Source organism: Macaca mulatta, chromosome 2, assembly GCF_049350105.2.
Source record: "Macaca mulatta isolate MMU2019108-1 chromosome 2, T2T-MMU8v2.0, whole genome shotgun sequence".
NCBI classification, from domain to species: domain Eukaryota; kingdom Metazoa; phylum Chordata; class Mammalia; order Primates; family Cercopithecidae; genus Macaca; species Macaca mulatta.
The window spans coordinates 9,953,601-9,980,627 of NC_133407.1; the positions used below are offsets into that span (position 1 = coordinate 9,953,601).

The window sequence follows — 27,027 nt, forward strand, 5'->3', positions numbered from 1 at the left end:
AACTGTTCTTCGAAAGACAACTTCCTTTATCAATCTGAGATATAAGCTAGAGAACTAATGCTAAATCTTAAAATAGTAAAATAAAATAATCAATAGTACTGTACCTAAAGATGGGCAAAGGGAAAAACATGTAAATGATACTAATATTCTTTCACATTAAAAGCTAAAGGACTGTGTCATTTTCCAGTGACCAAACTGAAAAATTTTCTGCTGGGTTCTTGCCACACCATAAATAAAATGCTAAGAAAATATTCAATTCTACAACAACTTAGGCCTCTCTAAAATGTGGCAGGCACCTTTAGATTCCCCGCTTTCTGTGAATTTCAGAAACAGAAAAGACACTGGAGACCATTTAGTAGTATATGAATCCCTTCATTTATAAGAAGAAAACTGAGAGTCAAGGAGGGAAACTGAGTGATTCAAGGTCATCTAGAAAATAAGGAGTCAAATCAAGAAGAAAGCTCACATCAGGAAAGAAGGTCTAATTCAATATTCGTTTAGTTCTCTTTGCACCATTAAAGAGTCACTCAGAAGAGTGACGCACTCTTGATGTTCTGTAAAGTATGCTCATTCTTGGCAAAAATTTTGGGAGCCCTAATCTACATTTATGCAGCATTCTGAGATCCCAAGATGGAAGTTGCTATAAAGTGAAAATCATTGCTGTTATTCTTGGCGAGTCGACACACACCGACAACAGCTGGCATGAACAGATGTGGCCCACAGAGAATTCTGTCGGGCTGTGCTGGTGCCATCCCTTTGCAAGTTGCCTTTTCCTCGATGAACGAAGAGTGTTTCTCCTCAGTCCATGCAGCCCTATGGTCTTCCTGTTGATAGGGCTGAGTTCAAAGCGCTCATCAAGCTGGCCTCTATCTTGCCTGCCCCCTTTCATCTCAACAACAATTTCTCAAATAACATGCCTTACAGAGAGAAATATCTCTGTTAAATGGTGAAAGTTTCATGATTTAGGGCCTTATTCAATGCCTGGTGGTTGTAATAATAATATTTGTAGAATCACTATGCATTATGTCCTCCCACTTCTCAAATACTATAATGAAATAAGTACTTTGGCTGCCCCACTTTATAGATTAGGAAATTGAGACATCATGAAGTTAAATACTCTGCCCAAGTTCTCAGAGCTGGTATGGGAAGGAGCTAGGATTTGTACCCAACCATTCTGGTTCTAGAAATTGCTTCCCAAGTTCTAATCACCAAACATTAAGACCAAAAAGAACAGGATTCAAGGTATCACTCTAATGAGAATAAAATGAGTTTCATGTAATTACATGCCATAAATATACAAGGTGTTATTTTTAGAATACCACCATGAGTATCATCAAAAACTCTAAATGCTTCTCCATCTCCATCATTCTAAATATCCTAGGTAATACGCAGAAACCAAGTTATTACTGGCTTTATTCTTTTCCTAATCAAATCATCTAATGCAATGACTGACCCAGGTCATTCAAGACTCAATTCTGCTGACAATGCTGAATGTATGAACTCAGCCTCCAGTGCTTCTTGCATAGAAAGTCATTCAGAGAAGAACAAGTAACTAGTTGTTACAGTACATCAAACATGTGAAGGATCACACTGTTTCTCTTGCAAGATGCAACCTAGCAAGCTTCTAACACAAAAACTACATATACCTGAAGAGATGATTGCAAATAACACATTTATTCAAAGTGTATTTGCTGAGTGCCTAGTAAGTGCCATGCTAAAGAAATTGAGTAGGTCTTGCCTTCTAGGAGATATAGTAGAAAATATTAGACACACAAAAATATCTATCAATCCAAAGTAAAATGTTTTAATCATGTGCTATCAGAGCACAGAGAAAGGGGAGATGGTTGTAGCTCAGGAGATGAAGGGACACTCTCAAGAAAAGGTGGCATTTGAACTAGGTCTTGGACAAAGGTGGAATTTGCATATCCAGAGATCTAGCAAGAACAAGATTCCAGGTGAAGTCCCGAAAAAGTGAGTCAAGCCAACAAGTTAGCATGTTTCCATTCAAGTAAATGCAAATGTAAATGACCTCCAACCTTTATGTCCCTTTTTTTTGGTTTGTTTCATTGTCTCTGCTGGGCAGGAAGATTTCAGTAATGTCTCAAAGGTGAGGGAATTGTTTGCTCGTAAAGTTAACCCATATATGAGGCTACATGATGGCAGCTGTCTGCAGATTACCCAGGACCCTGGCATAGCAGGCTCTATAGAGGCTGAAGAAAATCAGGATCAATGTGGCTGTGGTGATTTTTTGATGCTAACAACCCAATGCTCAGAGCAAGGCCAGGGTGGAGAAACACAGGTACCCTGGGGTTTCTCTACAAGGGCTATGCTTATACTCGAGGAGCAAGCATCTTGAAGGAAGCCAAGATGTTTTTGCAGGTTCCATAAAGTTATAAAAAGTGTTTTTTTTTTTTTTTTTCTAATGTGCTGTCTTTACATAAAAGCTTAGCTGTGAGTTTCCAGGAGTACTTCCCATCCACTCCTTAAGTACCTCCATTTCAGTGGATATGAGGCACTAAAACACATAGCCAGCATAAAAGCCAGACTGAAAGAACTTCCTGTGCTTTACTGTCTCTGTAACTTGAACCACAATGTTAGATGGTAACTAGGAGTCAACAGTGTCCTTTTCCAACAAGAAGAGTATACAGAAAATAAGAATAGAGCAGCCTGGCTGCTAGAGTTCTATGTTCCTCTTTATCATAAACTTTCTGGGTGCTACTTAGGAAATCATTTCACCTCTCTTGGTCCAGTTTCCTCAAGTGGGCACAATCGTCTTCAATCTTCTAATGCACACATTTCTTGCCACAAATAAACCAAATAGCAGAAGTAGGGCTACTCAAGTAATTTGTGAATATCAATATGACTAAAGGGACACACAAACCATCATCATTGTCACTGTCACTACCCACCTTTTTATTATTACAGCTAAACTTTGGGCCAGGCCTTACTCCAGATGCTTCAGATGTGTTTCATCCTCCCTGCATCTTGATTAGGGGGTTACTTTTATTGCCCTCATTCAGTGCTAAGGAAATTAAAGCACAGATTTCTAAGTAGAGCACTCAAGGCGTTGAAGCCAGGATTCTAGTATGACTCTGTAGTCCACGGCCCTCACCAGTCCGCTACATGTAGTATTACAAGAGTGGCGTTATCAGTACCTATTTGTTATCCCTTCTCTACTTTCAAACTTTTAGCTATGTCATTATATTGCACATATAACTAAAAATGAATAAAGTTTAACCCAAATTGTATTTACTGAGCAGGCACACGGTGGCAGATACTGCATCAGTCAGCACTTTGATGATAAAGGTAAGGATAAACTTAGAAATGCAAAATACTCATGACACAGTAGCTTAAACTGACAGGAAGGAGCAGCTGATACTGTTTCTCTCTGGGGAAAAATATGGATAGAAGTATCTTAAGGGAAGAAAGAAAGGGTCTTAGATGAAGATAAAAACAGTCATGAGAGATAACCCATAATTACCTAATTAAAATGCATGGGGATTATACTACATGAATGTTCTAAAAACTACATATAATATTGTTAGCCTCCTTCTACAAATAGAGGCCCATGAAAATTAAGGAGTTCTCTAAAATCTAACAGTTAGTACAGGTAGAGCAAGACTCAAGTCTAAGTCTGTCTGGTTCTAGCAACTGGGTTCTTAACTACCAAACCACCCCTAAAAGAAGAAGAAGAATGTGGAAAGAGAGAACACCGTGACTATTGTCTCCTTCTACCAGGGTCTGACTACAGGGATTGTGGTAAGTATTTATAGAACCCATCTACATTTTACACAGCTCTTCATCATCCTTTAAAATGTGCTATTGCTTGTGCTCAGAGGAAACATGGAAATTAGGGCACTGCCTCCATTCCAACTTGTAGATTAAAGGAACACAGAATGTTTTTTGAGACATTAGAAAAATTAGATGTAAAACCACAAACAAAGAAAAAACTTCTCTTTCAGGGGGCAGACCCCTTGAAACAACGTATTTTTTGCTTCAACAAATATTTCCTGCTAGCATTACTATGGCATACTAAGAAGTTTATCGATTTAGAGTTATCAAGCTCCAACCTCCAAAGGAAAAGCCTAACCCCGAGCAAACAGCAATACTGACGCGTCATGTAGTGTAATGGACACTGGGCTCGGCAGTCAGAGGACTAGGAGTTACGCCCCAAGCCTGCTGCATGCTAGTCACATGACCTAGCGTATGTCACGTAATCTCTCTGCATCTCCCCCTGCTTATTCTAGACTAGGTCAATTCCATCTGCACTTTACAAGGAAGGTATGAAGATGATGACGCTTGGGAGCATTATGCAAATCTTTCAGAGTTTGTCACATGTAAATATTGGCAATATCTTGGGTTACCTTGTGATAAAGTCCGGGAAAAAAATGCAGTGATTTCACAGGTCAGAGAAGGATATTAATCTTAAAAATCCCATTCTGGATTTCCTAAGGTCACTTATTGAGCCAAAAAAAAAATGAGTTCAGAATTCCTTATATACCATCATGTGTCAATGGGGCAAAAATTACTAATGTTTGTCTCACTAGTTTCTGATACGACAGCAAACCTCTAACAAACAGGTAGCACAATAAGCTACATGGATTTGGGCAAGTCACTTCACTTCTGTGGGTCTCAACTGTACCCACTCCTCCGCCCACTTGTGATTCAATAAATATAGTAAAGGGTACTAATTCCTACCATATGGACCTCAGAGAGACTATTAGAAACTGTAAAGTGAGATAATGAACTGTGAAAATTCTCTGAAAACAATGAAATATCAAACAAACCTGGAGGACATTATGTTAAGTGAAATAAGCCAAGCAAAGAAAGATAAATATTGCATGATCTCACTCAAGTGTGGAATCTAAAAAAGTTGATCTCATAGAAATAGAGAGTAGAGTAGTGGTTAACACCTCCTCTAAGCCACTGTGAGAAGGATTCCATCACTTGCAAATACAATTGATTACACAAAGCACAAGCAAATCAGCTTTTCCTGCCAAGAAGATTTGTTGCACTTGGTGAAATAATAGCATTTTGGCCAGAAAGGAAATTTCATAATTTTCCTATGACTTTGGTTCTGACTTTTGCAATATGCATGCCTGGGATTCAGAGTCCAGAACCCAATTCCGGCCCTGTTAGTTTACAGCCTAGAGCCAGTGATTTGATCACTGACTGAGCTGAGGATAGATTTGCTAACTACCATAGCCGGGTGCCAGGCCGACCCCAGGCTGAAATCCTCCCAACATTGAGGCTGCATAGACAGGCTCTCAAGCCAAGCAGGCAGCAGAAGTGTCCTGAATGTTTACTATGTACCAGGCACAGAGATAGAGAAGGAAAGCATACACAGAGCTCCTGCTGTTGTCAATCACATCTCATCCTTTTCTCGTTTAATCTTTCCCTGATGAGGTAGGCAGTATTAGCTCTGATTTACAGAGCAGTTAACAGATGTGAATAAAGTGAAAATAATAGAGGTGGGATTGTCATCTAGGATTAACACTGAAACTTATGCTCTTTTTTTGGATGAACAAAAGTGCCTGCCCTCCAGGAGCTCACAATCTAGTGGGAAAGTCAGAAAGGAAACTCAATAGACTGTGAGCTCCTTGAGGGCAAGGACCATTTTTAATTTTTTCTTGTATCTTCAGCATCAAGCATGTTGTCTACCATGCAAAAGGCACTTAATAAGTGCTTGCTGAATAAATAAGCCATATTCAGATGTTGTCCTTCATAAAATACAAATCTAATTATATTACTCATCTGTCTTCACAAACCTCTTCTAGCTCCTCTTCGTCAAACTCCTGAGTACTACTTAGAAAGTTCTTGAAGGACCTGGCTGCATAGTCTCATCTTCTGTGATTCCCTTCCACATCTTCTGTGTACCACACTTCCATCTTCCAACTATCTTGGCATATAGGTGGTGTTCAACAAATGTTTATTGAATGGATAAACAAAGCCAAGAAGGGATATATCTGCATAATATCAGAGGCATCAATATAATGTCTTATGAATACCAAGGGTAGATTTATCCAACTGAAGGTATCAGGAAGGTTTCACAGAAGACAGGACAATTGAGTTGAGTCATTAACTCTAAAATTTCAAAGGCTAGATGACATTGCATAGGGAAAATTCAATCCTCTTTTCCTATTAATTAGGCAAATGACATCATAACAAAACATTTTTCTTTAAACCAGAATATGAGCTCTGCCAAATTCCATCATCTAAAGGATATGGGTTTAGGCCAAAAACCCATCATATAGATTATTGTTTTTCTTCTCCCAAGTACTTTGGAAAAATTAAGTCTCATTTGGCCTGCAGTGCCTCTCAGCAAGGTCATGGTGCTTCTGCAGTGGTGCCTGGGGCAGTTAAGGTAAGAATTGTGTTTTCAAAAACACCTCAGACACCATTAAGAATAAGACGGTGAAACCCCGTCTCTACTAAAAATACAAAAAAATTAGCCGGGCGAGGTGGTGGGCGCCTGTAGTCCCAGCTACTCAGGAGGCTGAGGCAGAAGAATGGCATGAACCCAGGAGGCAGAGGTTGCCGTGAGCTGAGATCGCGCCACTGCACTCCAGCCTGGGCAACAGAGCGAGACTCTGTCTCAAAAAAAAAAAAAAAAGGAATAAGATGCCTGGTTAGCCAGGATGGTATGGGAATATTCAGAGCTTTGGTCAAGAAATGAGACCAATGAGTTAGTAAGAAAGGGTCAGTGTATTAGTCCACTTTCACATTGCCATAAAAAACTTCCCTGAGAATCGTAATTTCTAAAGAGGTTTAACTGACTCACAGTTCCACATGGCTAGGGAGGCCTCAGGAAACTTACAATCATGGCAGAAGGGGAAGCACGTACCTTCTTCACAAGGTGGCAGGACAGAAGCGAGCAAGAGCAAGGAAAACTGCCTTAAAAATCTCAGATCTCGTGAGAACTGCCTCACTATCAAAATAACAGAATGGGGGAAGGGCCCCCATGATCCAGTCACCTCCCTCCCTTGACACATGGGGATCCCAATTCAAGATGAGATTTGGGTAGGGAGAAAGCCAAACCATATCAGTCAGTAAGAAAGTGGGGGATGCTCTCAAATTAGCACTTCCATCCTTGATCCCAGCATTAGAACAGACTATGGTATACTAGAAAGGGGGAGATAGGAAATCTGCCTCCATCTAGACCACAGGCATCAGTGGGTTTGGTCAACTGCAAAATAAAGCAGCTGAAACTGAACTAGATTATCTCCATTACCTGGGAATTGGAAATGAGGGAGCATGGAGAAAAGAGATAAGCTATAACCAGATACATTCATTTAAAGACTCACACACAAGCACAGCAGAGCTGTTGACATCGTGTCCTTTCAGACAGCCTGACATTGAAGCCCTCAATCAGTACAAATATTTCACCTGAGCACACATATACCAGGTGCCTTAGCTTTTCCCTCAAGTTGAAGTCTTAAAGCCCCTGCCTAATATCTAATGAAGATTAGAAGTAGTTTTCACATCCTTGATATCAAGGTCCTCACTCCTTGTTTTTTTGTGCTGCTTTTAAACAGCACACTGAGATAATGAATGCAGGAGAAGCAAGGCTTCAACTAGATGCCCGCTTGTCGAGTGCTTGTTTTATGTTGATTCTTCCCATAGTCACCATCAGAGCTTTCCCATGGCCTCCTTGGCTTCCCATCCTCTTTCTAAATCATAGATTCTTAGTCTTGGCTGCCCATCAGAATCGCTTGGGAAGCTTAAAGCATAGCAGTGACTCTATCCCCCAGAACAACTAATTCAGTATCTTTAGGGGTGAGGTCTAGGAAGAATATGGTTAGAATATACCACAGATAATTCTGATGGGCAACGTAAGACAAGAACTGCAAGTTAAACATAGGAAGTCATGCCCGGTGTTAACGTCTCTTTTTCACTCTCTGGAATATCACTGGGGTATGGTTCATCCACCCAGCATCAATGATGCCCATTACATTTCTCCCCAGAAACAGCTAATAGGGTGAAAGTTGCAAGAGAAGCTGTGGGGACAAGCTGAAGTGGGTCACCTTAGTTTAGAGGAGTCTGGATCTTGCTGTACCCTCTCTTTATTGCCATTGCCTTTGGTAAAGGCCTGTGGCTACATAAAACAGAATCAGCCACTGGAAGTGCCATGCAATTTGGTAGGATTCATTCTCAATATTTAATAACATTATTAATAATACCAATGGCTATATTTATTGGATAACATTTTGTACAGAGCTCTGGGCTGAGTATTTCATATGCATTATTAATATTTAAAAATCTGAAAATTTTCATGGGAAAGGTAGTTATCCCATTATACTGGGGGAATCTAGGATTAGAGAGGTGAGCAATGCATGACACCACTCTAGCTTTAAGACTGTCAAACTCTAAAGCCTGCCCTCATACACGTTAGGCCAGGGAAGCGCCTTGACTACATCAGTACATCATCATGATAGAGGAAGAATAAGGATCTTAATGAGTGGACATCCCCTTATAGGAAGGGGATAAATAATAAATAAGTAATAAATGGGTAATTATTTTCTTTAAGAAAAGTAGAGAAGCTTGTTCAAGGGAGCTAGGGAAGAATGTATACAACTCGGTATTCGTGGTAATGGGACACCACGTTACGCTAAAGCAAATGGATTGAATTCTGGAAGCTTCCTTCTTTGATGGAGAGGTGAATAATTCCCAAGGAAACGGTCCAGCTTGCTTAGCTAGGTTTATCCATTTGAGGGTGTTCTCTCAGGACTGCAAGTTTAGCAGCTAGCTTTCTGACCTCACATCAAGGGCTGCTGTGGATGGAAGGCATTCTTGCCATGCTGGTCTCGGACCCATAATTGCCTAGTGGCCCCATTAAACAAATTAGATAAGGTATACAGACTCTTTGGCATGGGGCTCAAGGTCCCTCACATTTTGGCAGTAAATTTGTTTTCAATCTTATCTTCTACTTACATGTACACCCTATTCCAGACCAGTTCACTTGCTCTTCTCTCAATACAACCATAGAGACCATTTTCCACACCGAGGATATGGCTCATACTATGCTCACGGCTATGAACACCAACAGCCAGCCATTCCCAAACATTCTCTGTAGGGTCAAATCGACTACTCTTCAGATCCTAGTCAGATATCTTGTTCATTAATTCACTGGGCCCCAAACAATTTCTTCCTTCTCTCGCTCCCCCAGGGCACAGGATAGTCATAGAGAGAACGTACTTCAGAGCCCGCTGTCTTGCACCACTACAATTGATGGCATGACCTTGGGCAGGTTCCTTACTTTCTCTGTGCCTCAGCTTCCTCAATGCAAAATGGAAATAATCACAGTACTCACATTTCAAACAGCTGTTTTAACAATGACATGGGTTAAGAAAGCACATGGAACAGTGTTTGACATGTAAGTATTTGGTAAATGAATAAATACCTAACTCTTCTGAGGCACCAATTACTGACTAGCCAGTAGTGTAGTGATATGCTTTTAGTACATAATCAGGGATCTTAAAATATTTGTTTCATTAATTCTGCAGATTGAATCCCAACAAAAGAGTCTTTGGCTAAGTTTGAGTACCATCATCATCCTATACCATGCATGAGAGATGACACAGTAACACAGGGAGAGAACTAATAAAAATAATTTTTTTTCCGGGGTTGTATAATTTAGGTCTCAGATTGACAAGCCTCAGGGAATAAAATATGTATTTACATAAAAATTTATGGTAATGCATTATGGAAAAGTAATTAAATGAAACAACAGATTCTTTTTGCTGACGGCTCCATTTGTAATCCTAACAGTGTATGTGACAATGTTTTGACATAAGACCTGGACAGCCCCTCTCCCAAGTGGTTTTTATCTATGAGCTATCAGTGAAGGACCTGACTTACCTATGAGTTTTCAAGTACAGAAAGACCTTTGGAACATGGAAGAACTTAATAGGCATGAGACTCACTGGCGTAACTCCATGGATAAGGTGAACATAGGTGTTTCATAATGTAAAAAGGCATACTTTCTTCTTTTTTTCTGCCATTTTTTTATCCCCAAAAATGTTCAAGAGAGAATTTAGCAACTGAGAACCTGGAGAAAATTTTAGAAATTTTGTAGCTTAACGGTTCTCAAACTGTTGTACATGGAACTTGGTGTGTCTGTGATAAAACTATCTAATGGAACTTCAGAGGTTGATTTCAAATTTTTAAAAGTCTGAAAATATGCAAACATTTACCCAAGATTAGACTGTTTATTGACTATCAACTCAGTGCAGTAAGAATGGTTATGTCATTTCTGATCAGCCAATGCGTACGTGTCTTGCAGTTTGACTGCAGAATCTTCAGCACGAAGAGTTCAAATACAAAAAACAACACAAGGTTCTCTGTTTCACACTCTGATACAGCCTGAGATTAAAATGACAACACTCCGGTTTCCTGACTTCAAGTCTAGTGTTTCCTCAACTATACCATAGCTTGGAGGGTCTTTGAAGGGATATTTTTATGCCTATGTGTAAATTGTATGCATAATGTCTTTGAATCTACAGAATAAGGTTTCTTGACCCTCCCACTGTACACTTACAATGGCTTTGTTACAGTAGGCCGTAAATGTGTAGACAATTAGAAACATACAAACACAAATGTATACCATGCTCCCCACCACCCACCCCCCAACATAACTCTGATTTCCTGACTACTCACTTTCATAAACTTATTTCTTAACAAATTACAAGGGGTCTTCCTTCATTTGGGGCCTTGCGCCTTTTTGTTAATTTAGGAAATAATCAGGGTATACAGTCAAATAGATACCCAAGTGAACAAGGCAAATGGACACAGCAACTCCTACAGATTGTTTCCCTAAGAAACCAGGCAAAAGGCAGGCTTTTGACTAAATATAGAACTAGCAGTCAAAATGTGCAAATAGAAACTTCCAGTTGTGGACTGGTGGGAAACCCCAATAGGCCATCTCAGCAAACCATGTACAGGAGGTGAAATCAGTACTTCCTTAAAAGATAATTCCAGTAAAAGAAGCACATATGGTTCTCCAGTGCGTCTCCTAAGTCATTTATGAGAAAGAAAAGGGGAAAAAGTGAGTCCTGCCGCCACTGAGAAGCCCGAGTCCATGGCCCACAGTCTGACTCACGGGCAGAGAACTAAACTTGAGAACGTGTGTAGAAATCCCTTTACCTCATTATGCTTGGTCTAAGTGAATTTAAAAATAGGCCTTGCGGAGTTCCTGGGCTACTCACAGCGATTGCCACAGAGTCGGTAACATTACTTAAGATCACCTTTGTACAGTTTTGCACTGACTCATTCCTACCCATATGGGCTTTAGATGAAAAACCAATGCTAGCTTTCCCTCATGCTTCAATTTAGGATGTGATGTTACTGTATACCTTATTCTTCTTTGTGGTCATCCTGTTTTAAAATACAGGAAAAAAGAGAGGTGCTTGAGAACAGAAAGTGATGGCTGCCCCACCTCTATTTTGCTGCCAAGGATGATACACACATCCCTAGTTTCCCGTATGCATTAGGGCCTTAAGAGTCGCCCTTCTGTGTCTCATACATATGTGCCAAATCTGTCTCCAATGACGGAGAGAAACTGCATGTGGTGCCTGGCTTCCGTTTCAGTACAAAATATATTTATTTGGATTTCAAGATGATTATTGACATCCTTGGACATTCAGTACAACTTAGTAATTTGCATGGGTGTTTACTCAGCTTGCCAACATGAGCTACAATTAGGGTGAATATCAACTTTTTACAAAAACAAACCAGCCTAGTTCTACTCCTGAAGTGCCTGCTCTCCAGCTTCCCTCAAACCCCATTCACTTGCCAAGGTAACCATAACAAATGCTGCTGCCTGTTGCTTGGCCTTAGCCTGACCACGACACAGCCCTGATAGGCACCTGGGATAGTCAGGGCAGGGACAGCCTCCAAAAGGAATTCAGACTGGAAAAGTACAAGGTGAGAGCTGCACGGTGTGGATGTGTGTGCACGGACACATATGCTAATAAACGCAAGAGATGGAAAAGAAAGGCTCTCCCTCCCAAAAAATCACACAATCTGTGTTACCATTGGATTGAAAAGTCAGTAATTTCTTGCATATGCATCATGAATTTAAAATTGGAAACAATTTTTCTTTGTGTGACATTTCTTGCTTTGCTATTAATATAGCAAATTCCCAGAAGACAAAAAGGAGAGAATAAGGAAATAGAAAAACCTGAATTCAAATCTTGGCATGGCCAAAAACTAGTGATGCAAACCTGAGCAGGTCTCAAGGCCTCAATTTTGCCATCTGCAAAAAAGGAAGATACAGTATGAATACGGTATTCACTTCACGGGACTATGGTGAAGATCAAACGAGGCAATATTGTCATTCACTCTTCTAACAAACGTGAATTGGGTTCTTCCTCCTTGAAAGGCGCCGTTCAAGGTGCTGGGGAAACAATAGTGAACACAACAAACTCCCTGTGCTTGTAGAATTTGGATTTGTGTGTGTTGGGGGTGCTGTATGTGTGAGAGACAAACAATATACACACAGATTAAAAACATACATACATACTACATATTAGGCAAACAGTATCAGGATAGTGATGAAAATAAATGTGAAAGAATTTTGTATATGGAAAAATGGCATAGAAGTCAAAAGTATTATTTAACATTATTACACAAGGGTCCCAGACATAAACTCTCTGCAATTATATTATTTCCTTCCTCCCTCCTTTTCCTTCTCCTTCCTTTTTTCCTCCCATAAATATTAGCTAAGAGCATACTTTGAGATGTGCATCAGGGTGTAGTTTCTTAAGGGAATCTAATAAATTAGAAGCATATCCTGCCCTCAGGGAGCATACAGATGGCATAGAGATAAGGCATTAAAAATCTTTACCCTAGGTACAATGTGACAAAAGCTGCTTATCTTAGAGAAGGGTAGATCAAATGCTATGAAAATTTTGGAGGGAAAGGCTCTTCCTGAGCCTTCTGGAGGTAACTCAAAGGGGACTGGAGATGTTGAGCCACTGTCCCAGGCAGAGTGAGCAAAGAACTGTGCATCCTAACAAAGACTTGTGGCATTGGGTAGCTCCTGGTGTACAAAAGGGAAATGCGGCCGGCCGTGGTGGCTCACGCCTGTAATCCCAACACTTTGGGAGGCCTAGGCAGGTGGATCACAAGGTCAAGAGGTCAAGACCATCCTGGCCAACATGGTGAAACCCCGTCTCTACTAAAACTACAAAATTAGCTGGGTGTGGTGGTGTACGCCAGTAGTCCCAGCTACTTGAGAGGCTGAGGCAGGAGAATCGCTTGAACCCAGAAGATGGAGATTGCAGTGAGCAGAGATCCTGCCACTGTACTCCAGCCTGGTGACAGGATGAGACTCTGTCTCAAAAAAAAAAAAAAAAAGGAAATGCACCTGGGAAGATAGTCAGTGCTCCAGCTCTGAGTATGAAACATAAAACTTGTGTTTCATAATGAGACCTTCCCAAATTTCAAAGTTTGGGGTGACATTTACAGAAGCTCTTTTATGCTAACAACAGCACAATGATCCTTTCAAAGATAATTTCTAAGTAAATGATAAGTAAAGTCATCTTCCTCTATTGGGTGTGCAGCTCCAGGTACTTACTTCCTAAAGATAGGCTTTTAAGAACGCTGAGACCTTTCCTGTAAACTTAATCAAATCATTATTTTCTCTTTTTGCTGTCTGAATGCACCACTGTTATTTTCTGCTGCTGATTTGAGGGTAAGGTGGGGTAGTAAAAAAAATGTTCTCCCACTATTGCAGGCATCTGAAATATGAAGTTAGAGAAGTAAGTTATGCTTTTTGGCTTTATTTCAAATACCCTTCTTATTATGAAGAGTGTGAACTGGAAATAAAGATGTCTTCTTTCATATGAAAGATTGTGAGCATTCTTGCTTGATAGTCCAAATAAATGGATGAAAGCTGCCAACAGTATGTGGCTTCAAATCAGCTTGTTCTTAAAGTCACAGAGAACTGAGACAATCTGAAGAGATCCAATTTAGAAACACTCCTCTAATTGTTACAACTGCAGAACAAAATCCCAGCAGAGGGTAAGTAAGAGCATATGAAGTCATAGCCCATATTTCCAGTTTTCTTGAAGGTTGGAAAGAAAAGAAAAAGATGAAGAAAGAGAAGGAAGAAGAAAAGAAGGGGGAGTGGCAGCTCTGTGTTTGTAAAATAGCAAATTTTAAAAATAAAACAGTATTTTTTCCTCTGATGAGTGCTCCTTTGGGTCAGTAGTAAATGTTTATTGACTCCTATTCTCAATGATTCTAATGACAATTTTGCTGTTTCTTCCTCATACCAGAGGAGATTTAAACCAATGAACATTAGAAGGTGGTGGGAAAGACTGTGAAAGGCAGCACAGTGACAGCAGAGATGGCCACTGACAGCCTGAGGGGACAGGAGGAAAAAATCACTGAGTTTCAGCAGAGCATAACAATAGATGGTCATGGTGATGACCTTGAGTCATCAAAAGGTTTCAAATGCTTAGAATAGCCCCATAAGATAAAAGAAAAATATGCAATGCATTTTAATAAGGTTTTTATCGAAAACCTTAACATTGTTTATTATTATTATTAATTTTGTCTCTGATGGAGGAAAAATCAGACGTAAAGTACAAAGTGACTATCCAGAGCATCCATGTAACACATTCCTGAGCACAGGCAAATTCACCAGTTCCTCACAGTGGTCAAATATTTTCAACAGCAACTAAACACGCGTGCATGCACATGCACACACACACACACACAGTATTCAAAGCTTTGGCAAACTGAGACGGGACGACGAGAAAGACTAAAATGCTCATTTGCCTGGCTATATTGTCCATAGGAGTAGCAAAAGGAATATCATAATTTTAATAATAAGTGAAAGGACAGAATCATAAATTAAGTGGCTCATATTATATTCTTGAGAGTAAAACAAAAAAAAAAAACAAAAAATAAGTGAACTTTTCCATGAATGTTCACAATTTTCAGCCACACCTGTGCTGTTATCTGCCTCTGTTCTAATCACTTCATGAGGAGGGCCTTCCAATGATGTCCTTTTTACAATTGCGGAATCCAAGGTGCCTACCTAGTTAGTAGTCGGCCCACAGTCACAGGGCTTGTTGGGTGACTGGAGACCAGATCCACTGAGTTCCAAGTCCACATTCCTTCCTCTACCCAGCACTACTTCTTTCTTAGGCAGGGACTGCTCTCCCAATACCTCTGAAGACACCCCAAAGCACATGTTAACATCTCTATTATGGGTTGCCTATTAAATGCCAGCATCTTCCTACATTTTCTCATTCAATCCACTCAACCAATCTATAAAGCAGAGATTATGAACTGCCATTCTTCAAGTGAGGAGACAGTTCTTGGAAAGCTCAGGTTACCTACCTACATCTGCAGACTTAACAATCTAACTTTACTCATTCGGGTCTGGCTTTCGTTTGGTACATCTTTTCTATCTTCCCACAAGACTAGGATTTAACCTATTCAAATTTTATTTTTCCCTGTAAGGGCAAGATCTAGGTCTTACTCATCTACATATCCCTCATCAGCTCTGACACAGCACATGGGCCATTGAGGGTGCCCCAAAAATGTTCACAGCTAAATACTTGTATTATACATGTATGTATGTAAGTATGCTGTATTCATTTAATGGAAAAAATATAAAATTTGGAGTCAGAAAGACTAGGATTTACTCTCCTTCCTGCCATTTGTGAACTGTGTGTCCTTAGGCAATTCCTAAAAACCTTCACAGATTTTCTGCTCACTAGTAAGGCAGAAATATACAACATACGCTGGTACCGGGAAATAGTCAATATTTTCCTGGCTAGGTTACAGTAGAATTGATTGCTCCATATTCTTTCTGGTGACCCATTCAGAAGTGTTTTAGGAACAGATTATCAAAATGCGTAACCTACAGAAATAAATCTGAGCTGTATAAAGCTACATTAAATGTAATGTCCCCCAATAGAAGAAGAGATTGGTTTGTTACACTAACATTTAAGCATCCTCATCCGCTCATTCATTCAGAATTGAGGAAAGGGTGTTGTAAGAGAGCAGCACGATGGAAACTGAGTCTTCAAAGAGGGGCTTTGCTGACATTGGAACAGAAACTATAAAGCAATGTGTTAAGAGTTATAAGGAAAGTATGAAGTGCTGCTTCTGGGAAATTTCCAACATAGGTACTCGTCTTCCAGTTGGCTGGGTGAATAAAGAAAAGCTAGAGAATGCAGTTGAGGATTTGGTCATTCCACATAAGTCAGAAGCAAGACCACTCTGGGACCATGTTTGGGCCATTCCAGGGCTATAGTTTTATTTAGAGTATCAGCGTCCTCTGTCATTTCCAAATTGTTAAGCCACTGTCTTTGAGTAAACAATCCCAGGCAACCACCCAGACCTACGGTGGGTGGGAGAAACAGCACTGATGTAAGTACCTTAAACACATCCACCATTTAGATGATGATGGACAGTCCGGGCTCCTGTCGTACTTCCATAACATGTGTTGGGCTGAATTGTGGTCTGGTAAGATAGATCCTAAATTTCAAAACTCCTTTTAATGTAAATTCAAACTTAATTTCACTGGTATGCAAAAGACAGAGCAGCTCATGGAATGCTTCCCTCCCCCCTCCCATTTCCCAGCAGAAGCTCTGCTATATCTTCTCTAGGACAGCCACAGGAAGATTTAAAGACAGCTTTTAAAGAAGCCTGTTTCATGTAATTCAACTTGATTCAACAGGTATTTCTCTATCACTTTCAATCTTATTCAACTTCCATATACAGTAGAGTAAGAGGGCATCTCTCTTGAAGAGATACCAGAAACTGAGGAGCAGATTTATGAATTTCACAAAGCCATAAATAAATCAAATATAAATGAAATACCCTTAATGATTTTGAGGATGGGGATAACAAGTCACATTCACTTAGTAACTAGTATGTAGACAACGAAAGGTGAAGAAAATGTTAGATTCTAAAAGTAACATAATTGTATTAGCAATCTATAAAACAATAAAAACTTGACAGAGTAAAACAACATACATTTATTATCCCACAGTTTCTGTGGGTCACAAGTGCAGGTATGGTTTAGATGGGTCCTCTGCCTCAGGGTCTCATTGTCTACAAGCAAAGTTAGGCTGGGGTGGCAGTCTCAACTGAGGACTGACTGGGGAAGGATCTGCTTTCAAGTTTGCATGATTGTTGTCAACAATCGGTTCCTTGCAGGCTGCTAAACTGATGGCTTCAGTTTCTTGTCAGCTACTAGCTGCCCTCACTCTTTACCACATGGACCTCTCCAGGTAGTAGCTGACAACATGGCGGCCTGTTTCTTTAAAGCCTACAAGGGTGAAAGTCCCCTCACAGAACAAATGTTACGGTCATATGTAACACAATCACAGACAAGTCATCAAAGACGACATGTAACCTTTGCTGTTTCTATTGGTTAGAAGTCAGTCATAGGTCCTTCCCACACTCAGTGGGAGGCAATTACACAAAAGCATGAATACCGCCAGGTGGAAATAATTGAGGACACCTTAGCGTCTGTTTAATGTCACTTTCTGCCCTCTGTATAAAGATCTATAAGGCCACATTGGTCGTTAATGCAGGAGAGGAGCCTTCATTTTCTGAACAAGAAAGACTTTTAGATGTTGATGGAGATTTTACCCTTTACCCTGGCATGATTTGTTTAAAACATAATGCAGAATTTTACCTTTTCCAAGTACAAAGGTATATAATAAAGAATGAAGAAAACTGTTGTTTGTCTGTTTTAATCTTTACAAACATAATTTTTGCACAGGGTTAGAAAATACATTTTTGGAGATGCATTAATCCCATTCTGGAGTTCAAATCTGTTCTCAACTTCAGTGCTAATGACCTGTCTTCTAAGATGTGGAGACACGGAGTAGACTATTGAAAACACTTAATTGAGATCTAGTACTGGCTGGCTGCCCTTTATTTACCACTATGTAGCTTCACCTGAATACAATGTAGCTACTTCAGCATTTTAGTGTATGCCCCTCCCGCCCACTATGTGCGAGGTAGGATTTTATCTAGATCATTCCATGAATAAACAAATCTAATCTTGAAGAATTCGATTCCACCAGAATACAGTGGTGAATGCTACCTATATTTTTTTAAACATTTTCACTTTTCTAATGTTTTTTTCCTTAAAAATATTATCTTTTTATCTATTATAGCCCGAAGCCAATTCTCATTTAGAGACTAGTAATCTTTCATTTCCAGTATAATAATCTTTCACCCCTAGGATTGTTTCTCTTAAATCAAAAAGAGGATTCCAATCACTAAAACTTAAAACAGAATTTCAATGTAAGAGAGAGGACTGCAGCAGTAGGGGCAGTAAAGTACAAGAAAACATGAAAAATTAGGACCTCTGAATACATGATTGCTGGGTGCTTTCTATAACAAGGTCAGGCTTCATCATTTCTGAGGAAAAAGAACATACCTTTTCTGATGCATATTAAAATGGTTAATATATGCCTATGTAATGCAAATGAGCAACCAAAGCTCACTAAGAACTTTAGAATTATTAAATGTTGGAGTCGAAATAGAACGTTTTATTCCTCCAGTTCAGTCCCTGTAATTCCAGAAGGACATTTGTGACCTGAACGGTTACATGACTTGTCTAAGGCTATAAAACAACTTGATAGTAGAAATAGAACTAGAACAATGATATACCGACTTCTAAGCTTAGCACAGATTACTACCAACACCCCTTGATGTGTTGTCCTTCATACACAAACATAAATCATCCAGAGGGCATATACTTGAAGCTTTTTCTCTAATTTGCTAGGAGCTATTCACAGTCTTAGCCCCACCATTCTTTATTTGCTTATTTCCTTTGTGTGTATGCGTGGTTTGTTTGTTTGGTCTACTTATTGGGCAGGTAAGGAAGCCAACTAATGAAAATGAAGATCCAGGCTACCTGTCCAGATTTTGCCATACCTCAGGGCTCACTGCAACCCACTTCACTCCCTGTGTGAAGCCTTCCCAGTATACCCTAGCCCACACTGGCTTGACACACTGCTTCATCTCTACAAATGACTCTCATCAGTACCACAAGTCTGAACAGCTGTTATGTAATCGTTCAATTCTTCCATCTTTTCATTTACCTTCCAGCAGGGCTGCTCCTCTTCTTTTATATTATACTCATAACTAAGGCTAATGCTGTGTGGAGAAATTTCTTTAAAAATTTTCTGAATTACTCCTATGCCCTCATAATCACAATTTTTCCAAACAGCCCAGGATTAGAATGGCATCTAAAAAGTAATATTGCCAAGGACTTATGCAACACAATAGTTGCATATTCATTCACACACTTCTAGTTGCTAAAGCAGCATGCATGTCCTGTGATAATAAACTTTGAAGTAATAAATATGTCACAGCCTCTGAAGGTTCCAATACTTGATCTTCTGGATGGCCTTTCTATGAGGTGGAAAGAGCATAGACTTTGAAGTCAGAGATGCCTAGGTTCAAAGCTTAGCTTTGCCACTTACTCTCGCACAAGGTATTTAGTATCTCTGGGCTTCAGATTCCACATTGCAAAATGAGACAGTAAACCTTATCTAGCAGGGTTATTATGAAGATTAAATAAGAAAATGTAAAAGAAGAAACCCAGCCCAATGTTTGTTTAAAAGCAGGTACTTATATAACAGTTTTCCTTTGTTACCTTTACTAAAAGCATGAGATTATGTGAATTCAGCTAGAGTTTGGGTGCAGCAGTGTTAACAAAACTAATTGAGGTTCCCAAATTAAACATTTCCTTATGTAAGTTACATTGTGGTATGCTAAAAGATTTAAAGGCGTGACTCTATACCACAGGCAGATTGGAGAAGGGAGGGAAGCTAAGGCATTCCTGTTATGAATAAAAAGAGAAGAGAGAAAGAAGAGGAATCAGGCATAAAATGGTAAAAAATTTGCTTTTAGAGTTCACAGAAACGAAGTTGGGAAACATCGAGTTGAAGAGCAGGATGGAGGAAAAGTTATTAGGAAAGTCAAAGGTAGAAGCTTTTTTGAGATATAAAGCTTCCAACTACTTTCTTTTTTAAATTGTTGCATCCCTAGTATCCCAGAGTGTGCTGTGTGAAAACTTAACCAAGTATAACTAGTTCAGAATGTGGCCACTCAATAGGCAGAAGGGCTTTTAGGCAAATTCAGCAAAAAGCCAAGGGCTCAGCAGCGTATTCCAGAAAGGTGTTGTGTTTGTTATGACACGCCCAACAACAGTAAGTGCTTATAATGGGTTCGGAATGTTCTTCCCTACACTACAAAGGAGTACGATGCAAATGACCCAGGGGGCATATTTCATCAGTCATCTCCTAGAGAGACAGAATCTTACTCAATCTTCTTTGAAGAAAAAACAAAAAAAGAAAAAAAATTAGAGAGAGAGAGAGAGAGAGAGAGAAAGGGACTCCACCCTTCCTTAAGACATTGAGTATTGGTACTGCTCATACTCCAATTTTTCTCTTTTCAGTTACTCCAATAAGTCCCACCTCTCCTCCCTCCAGTTTCGCTGGACAAGCTAAGTTTTCACATCATGACTCAAAATGGGGAAGAAGAACTTGGTCCATTTTCTCTATGTCTGGAGGAGCAGGAAGAGCTACAGTATCCAGAATTGTAGCCTCAGGGACAGGAAGAATGGTCATAATCTACTGGCGAAATGAACTCTTAGCTGATATCTGAATCCTGAAAATGCCCCCCACCCATGATGTTTCAAAAGTCTCAGAGAGACAAAAGCACGAGCCTAATTATTATTGATGTTGGTACTAATTAAAATGGGGAAGGATTGAGAAAGTGCTACATTGATTAATAATAGAGGCTGTACACTGTCAAAGAGTTTTATAAATATTTAATAATGTATCCTAATATTGATGTGGATGATTTTTCTTTGCTACGACTCTACAGTGGTTCTTGTTGTTGTTGTTGTTGTTGTTGTTGTTGTTTGTTTCCACATATAGGGCCCTATGTCATTCAAGAGATGATGTAAATTGACCAAGCTCACAGGGCCCTCAGAGTTTAAGAAAAAAAAAAAAAAAAAGACGGTACTTCTCTACTAAGAATCTGCCCAGCTCACATTTAACTTCTTGTGACTAGAAATAAGCTTTATTTTACTTGAACTTTCACAGGTTATTTAATATGTACTCCCTCAAAGTGTACTAACCAGTGATAAGAAAGTTATTTATATGTTTTTTTCTCTTTACTTGAACAGACAGACCATGTTGCATCCACATTAATGTCCCAAATGGGATTTAATATAGTTTGGGGATTCTCAGTAAATGAGCGCTGAATGGAAACAGAAAAAAAAAAAAATTTAAACAAAAAACACCACATTCTTTCCTCGGATATGGAAGTCAGAAACTAAATTTTAGGTAGTAAAACAAAAAGTGATTCATATATTACATTGACTCAATTGCTCCAGTTCCTCTCCTCCCAGGATCCAGACCTTTAAAAGAGAAAACATGCTATTGCCTTGGCAGCAGCTCCAGGAGCATCTCTAACAGGTGTTGTCAAAGCAGTGGAGAGAAGGGAATGAGCTTATGGAAAGAACAAGGGATTAGAGAGCAGTGAAAGGCACCAATCTTCAAAGGTATAGGAAGAGGAAGGGCACAGACAGCTTATTCTGCTCCTACCTGCAGGGCAGCCTCCGCCCAGGGTTAAGAAGCAAGTTGGTAGCAGCAAACAGAAACAAAAATGGTGTAGGTAAAATCACCCTCTATCCCCACCACCCCCTCCATCAACATACAGGCACTGAAAGTGAGGAAGGGGTAAAGATAAATAGCATTTCTACTCAGGTCCTTTAACCCTTCCTATCTCCATCCAACAACAACAACACATTAATAAGAAAAAGTTGCATAAACAAAACCAAGTAAAACATGAGCCAACAAGATAATGTGCCAAACAGGGTAAGCTCTGGAAAATGAACGGGGGGGATGGGTGCACTTTCACTTTCCTTCATGAACTTCTACAATGGATGATTAAAAAAAAAAAGAAAAGTTTTATAACAAACATTTGAAGACAAAAAGCTCACCATAAATAGCATTTGGGAAACAAACTGCCTTAGTATCAAGAAAGATTATAAATGTGAGTTTTGTCTTCCAGGAATGCAAATAGCTTCCTCATTTCTGCCCCTCCCAGTTCTTGCTTAAATTCTTACACAGTCAGTTCAGACTTGTTCAGTTTGATACCTAAAGTGTGAGCGAGAAAGCATTCAAAATGCAAACATGAAGATTAATGGGAAATTTCCAAGCACTTCTATTTAAACAATGATTGCTACATGTCTTTTTGCCCTTCTGTGGCAGCTTTACTGGCAACCACTGAAGAATACTTATTTTCTTTATAAGTAGATGTTCCACAAAGGCAGTACATGACACAAAAAGAGCATGTTTAGAGCTCTCATTTCTGGCTAACTAATAGGTCAATATTATATTCAAATGCAACTTCTGGTCTTACACCCATTCCAGGCCTAGAGTCTCCTGCACCTCCACTGAGGGTGGGGGCCTATTACGGTAATTTGTCTGAAACAGACTCATTGTTTTCAGGAGAGAATGGGTGAACTGCTCTACCATAACATCTCAAAATGCAAACAAGGAAGAACAAAGAATTAAGTACAAACTTAAAAAAAATAACAAAGGCAACTACCCCTTGATTATCAGAATTCATGAGTTTCTGGGCAAAGGGGGCCATGGAGCAGACGCTTAACATTAACAAAAGCTTGTCTCCTTTTATCATGTCAGGATGTAATCTTCCTATAGATGTAGTAAGGGAAAGGGGGAGGGGAAGGCATTGATAAACGGGTTTTGTGATTTGCATAGAAAAAAATGGCTGATAGCTTTCAATTTAAATATATATTGAAGTTTGATAAACTGAAGTAAATGTGGACAACTCTGCCAACACAACTAGATGTTAAATTTTTATAGCCTTTAACTTGAGTGCAAAGGGACTTCTGTGAAACTTTTAAAAGACAAGGGATAATATGCCAAAATAATTTATTCCTTACACATTTTTTAATTGAAAGAGGCAACACTAGGTCCTATGGGGACAGGACGTAGGAATTCAAACTTTTATTCTTTTCAAAGTTTTAGTATCTATGGTTGGCACAATAACTATAATCCAAGGTAGATATTAAATGCCATAAAAGAGGCAGAGCCATTTTCAGCTGCGTAGTACTTGAGCTAAGACTTTCAAAACTGGAAAGATTTCAGAAGGTAGAAAGAAGGATCTGGCAGGAGTTAAACTGCATAAACAAATATGTGGAGAAAGGACAATTTATGTAGAAAATGAGGGGGAAACTGAAATTGCCCTGTTGGGTTGGAAACCTATAACTGCCAAGAAGCAGCAACAGAGACGAAGCCAGAAAGACAATGGAAGCAAATGATGCAAGTCTTAGGATGGCAACGAGGACACATTAATCATCGTCATATAAAGCCTGTGGTCATAAGATGTGACCATTTGGAATCCCTTGACTTGATTTTGTTCCCTTCATCCTTCCAACTTTTCAGCTGGGAGGCAAAGGAGGTTGTATCCAAAAATAAGCATAATCTTCAAATGTGCCTGTGGTCAAAGCCTTAGCACCAACCACATGAGTTTAATCCAATGGCAAAATTATACAGTGGAAGAGGAAGTAACGTGCGTGCCAACGTGGAGGTGAGTTTAGTTCAACATGAGGTCCCGGTCTCAAAAATGCTCTCTTCTGAAAAGACTTCAAACCTCTGCTGCTGGCCTGAGATAGCCTTGTGTTAACAGTGGAGGAGACAAATAACAGAACTAAAAGGATGGAAGCATTATTGGCTGGAGTGACTAAAAAAAAAAAAAAAAAAAAAAGAAACCTGAGTTCTCATGCTGATTTTCTCAGTAAATGATATTTGACATCTATGTGACCATTGGCGAAACCCTTCCTCACTCTTTCTCCCATCTGTAAACAAGGAATTTTGACTGGAGGATTCAGGGTATGGCTTTTAACTTTAATACTGTGACTTTTGAAATTTTATTTATTTATTTTTATTATGATACTTTACGTTCCAGGGTATATGTGCACAAGGTGCAGGTTTGTTGCATATGTATACATGTGCCATGTTGGTGTGCTGCACCCATTAACTCATCATTTACGTTAGGTATTTCTCCTAATGCTATCCCTCCCCCCTTTCCCCACCCCCCAATAGGCCCTGGTGTGTGATGCTCCCTACCCTGTGTCCATGTGTTCTCATTGTTCAGTTCCCACCTATGAGTGAGAACATGCGGCATTTGGTTTTCTGTCCTTGCGATAGTTTGCTCAGAATGATGGTTTCCAGCTTCATCCATGTCCCCACAAAGGACACAAACTCATCCTTTTTTATGGCTGCATAGTATTCCATGGTGTATATGTGCCACATTTTCCTAATCCAGTCTATCATTGATGGACATATGGTTTGGTTCCAAGTCTTTGTTATTGTGAATAGTGCTGTAATAAACATACATGTACATGTGTCTTTATAGCAGCATGATTTATAATCCTTTGGGTATATACCCAGTAATGGGATGACTGGGTCAAATGGCATTTCCAGTTCTAGATCCTTGAGGAATTGCCACACTGTCTTCCACAATGGTTGAACTCCCACCCACAGTGTAAAAGTGTTCCCATTTCTCCACATCCTCTCCAGCACCTGTTGTTTCCTGACTTTTTAATGATCGCCATTATAATTGGTGTGAGATGGTATCTCATCATGGTTTTGATTTATGCGGCTTGCTCTGAGTAAATAAGACTCTCGATTACCGATCTCGGGGTGAACATGAAATTAAAAATGTCCTCTTCAGTGTCATGGTCCTCTTGTTTCTGTCCAGCCTCAAAAGGCTCCCCACTCACTTCCCTTCTCAATTTTCAGAAAATTATATGTTCATGTGCTCCTTCTTTACTAGTTTATATATAAGTTTAAGATTTTGATGAGCTCATGCTTGTCTTTGACAGGTCTCCTAAGAGCTTACAAATAATGATCATTCAATAAATACTAGTGGAGTGAAAAAATTATTAAAATGCCCATTTTCAAGTAATGTACAAGGTTATATTCACCAAAAAGGATTTCCAGGAAAATCCTGGAGACAGTATAAACAATACACTTGATCTTAGCCAAAAAGCTGAGAAGCAATAAAGAGTATGAACAATAAGTAGCAAGGAGGATCACATACTGCTGCTCCTGATATTTTTTACTTTGGAGGTATTTCCTAGGAAATCTGCAGAAAAAGAATAAGTAATTGTCCCATGGAAAAGCAGCAAATGACTCAGTGATCTTACATGTCTGTGCCAGATTGTAATTCCTAGCTAAAGGCTTTATCCGCAGATTGATGCGTCAGAGAAGCCTGAGGATCTAACTTCCAATCTTGCCTCTTCTGCTCAAATACCTATTAAGAAGGAAGATTACATCTAGGCTGTTACAATGCCACTGGAAATTATGGAATTAGAGTTTTTTGGCACTAAAGAATTACTTGTATGGAAGCAATTATACATACTGCACCTACAAATCTTCCAAATATTTAATACCTGAAAAGTTACATAGCTTCCAGAGAGCGGTTTAGAACTTAGTGATGGTGTTTGATATAAACACCTCCCAACACCCACTTTGCATATCATATGGCGAGTGTAAACTAAATGATTTCCTATTGTACATTGTTCATGTCCAGGCATAAAATTATAAGAGCTTCAATCTTCAGAGTCAAGAAAAAAAAGCTAATTTAACACATCATCTTTAAGAATAAATGAGGTTACAAATCTACATTTGGAAGAACAGAATCTAGTCCATATGTACCAGATACCATTTTTTTTTTTTCAAACTTAAACTCCGGATTCCAAAATGTATACTCTCTCTATATACTGAGGTAACAGCTTGTCAGAGAAATGTGGCAAGCAACAGCAGGACTAGCACGGCAGATGGGTGGTATTTTTATACTGGCTTTTAAGTGATAATGTGAGTTTACATAGGGTCATCCTAAATATTGTTTAAGTGCATGGAATGACTCGAGTCACTGCCTAACCTTGAGTAGGCTGTTTTGCTTTCAGTTCTTGTCTTAATTTCCAACCATCAAGGCTTCATCAAGAGAAATCTATCTTTTATTTGGAAAAAGGAGCTGCACAAATTTCTCAGAACCTCTCTTTTCAGATTCACATGTTTTACATTGCCATTAAAAACAATACGGAAGAAAAAAAAAAAACTATGAAAACTTTCCCGTTAACACAGTGGACTAAATCAGTCTCAGGCAACAGGTCGCAAATGATATCTGTCCCAGGAGGAAAAACAAACACACAAAAGATTAGCACACTAGATGGTGAGGTTGAGGATCCTAAGCTCTAATTTCAGCTCTTCTACTAAGTGGCTCCATAGCATTTCTAAGCCACAGTTCCCACATCTGGAAGATGTGCTTACTAATAATTACGGTACGGAGTTGCTGGGGTGGGAGGTGTCAAAAGGGAATCTATGTAAAACTCCTACCAAAGACCTTTTTTTTATTTATTTATTTTTTATTTTTTTTTGAGACAGAGTCTCTCTCTGTTGCCCAGGCTGGAGTGCAGTGGCGCCATCTCGGCTCACTGCAAGCTCTGCCTCCCGGGTTCCCGCCATTCTCCTGCCTCAGCCTCCCGAGTAGCTGGGACTACAGGCGCCCGCCACCACGCCTGGCTAATTTTTTGTATTTTTAGTAGAGACGGGGTTTCACATGTTAGCCAGGATGGTGTCAATCTCCTGACCTCATGATCCGCCTGCTTCAGCCTCCCAAAGTGCTGGGATTACAGGCGTGAGCCACTGTGCCCAGCCAACTCCTACCAAAGATTTTAGGACTCACATCCTTCCACCTTATGCCTGAGACTATTTCACTTGTTGATAAAATGAACATGTCTTGATGACTTCTAATTCAGTTTCAAAAGATTCCATGGATTTTAAATGAATCCTGTGTAATCAGAGCAAAGTTTTTGTTCACAAATGAGAATTGTACAGCAACGTCAAAATCTTAAGAAAGTGGTAATTTTTATCACTGTTTTACTCTGTGCAGAAAACAGTGATAAACGATATAAAATAAAACACTATTATATAG

At 39.5% G+C, this 27,027-nt stretch overlaps 1 protein-coding gene and 1 non-coding gene across 28 annotated transcripts in view; both read right to left on the bottom strand.

Annotated features, from left to right (window-relative positions):
- LPP (LIM domain containing preferred translocation partner in lipoma) overlaps positions 1–27,027 on the bottom strand; it is a 723,625-nt gene that overhangs the window by 187,173 nt on the left and 509,425 nt on the right. The gene's annotated exons all lie outside the window — the stretch shown is intronic.
- On the bottom strand, positions 5,530–5,615 carry MIR28 (microRNA mir-28). Its single transcript, NR_031998.1, is given in 1 exon segment — positions 5,530–5,615. It is a non-coding gene; the product is annotated as a microRNA mir-28 (primary transcript).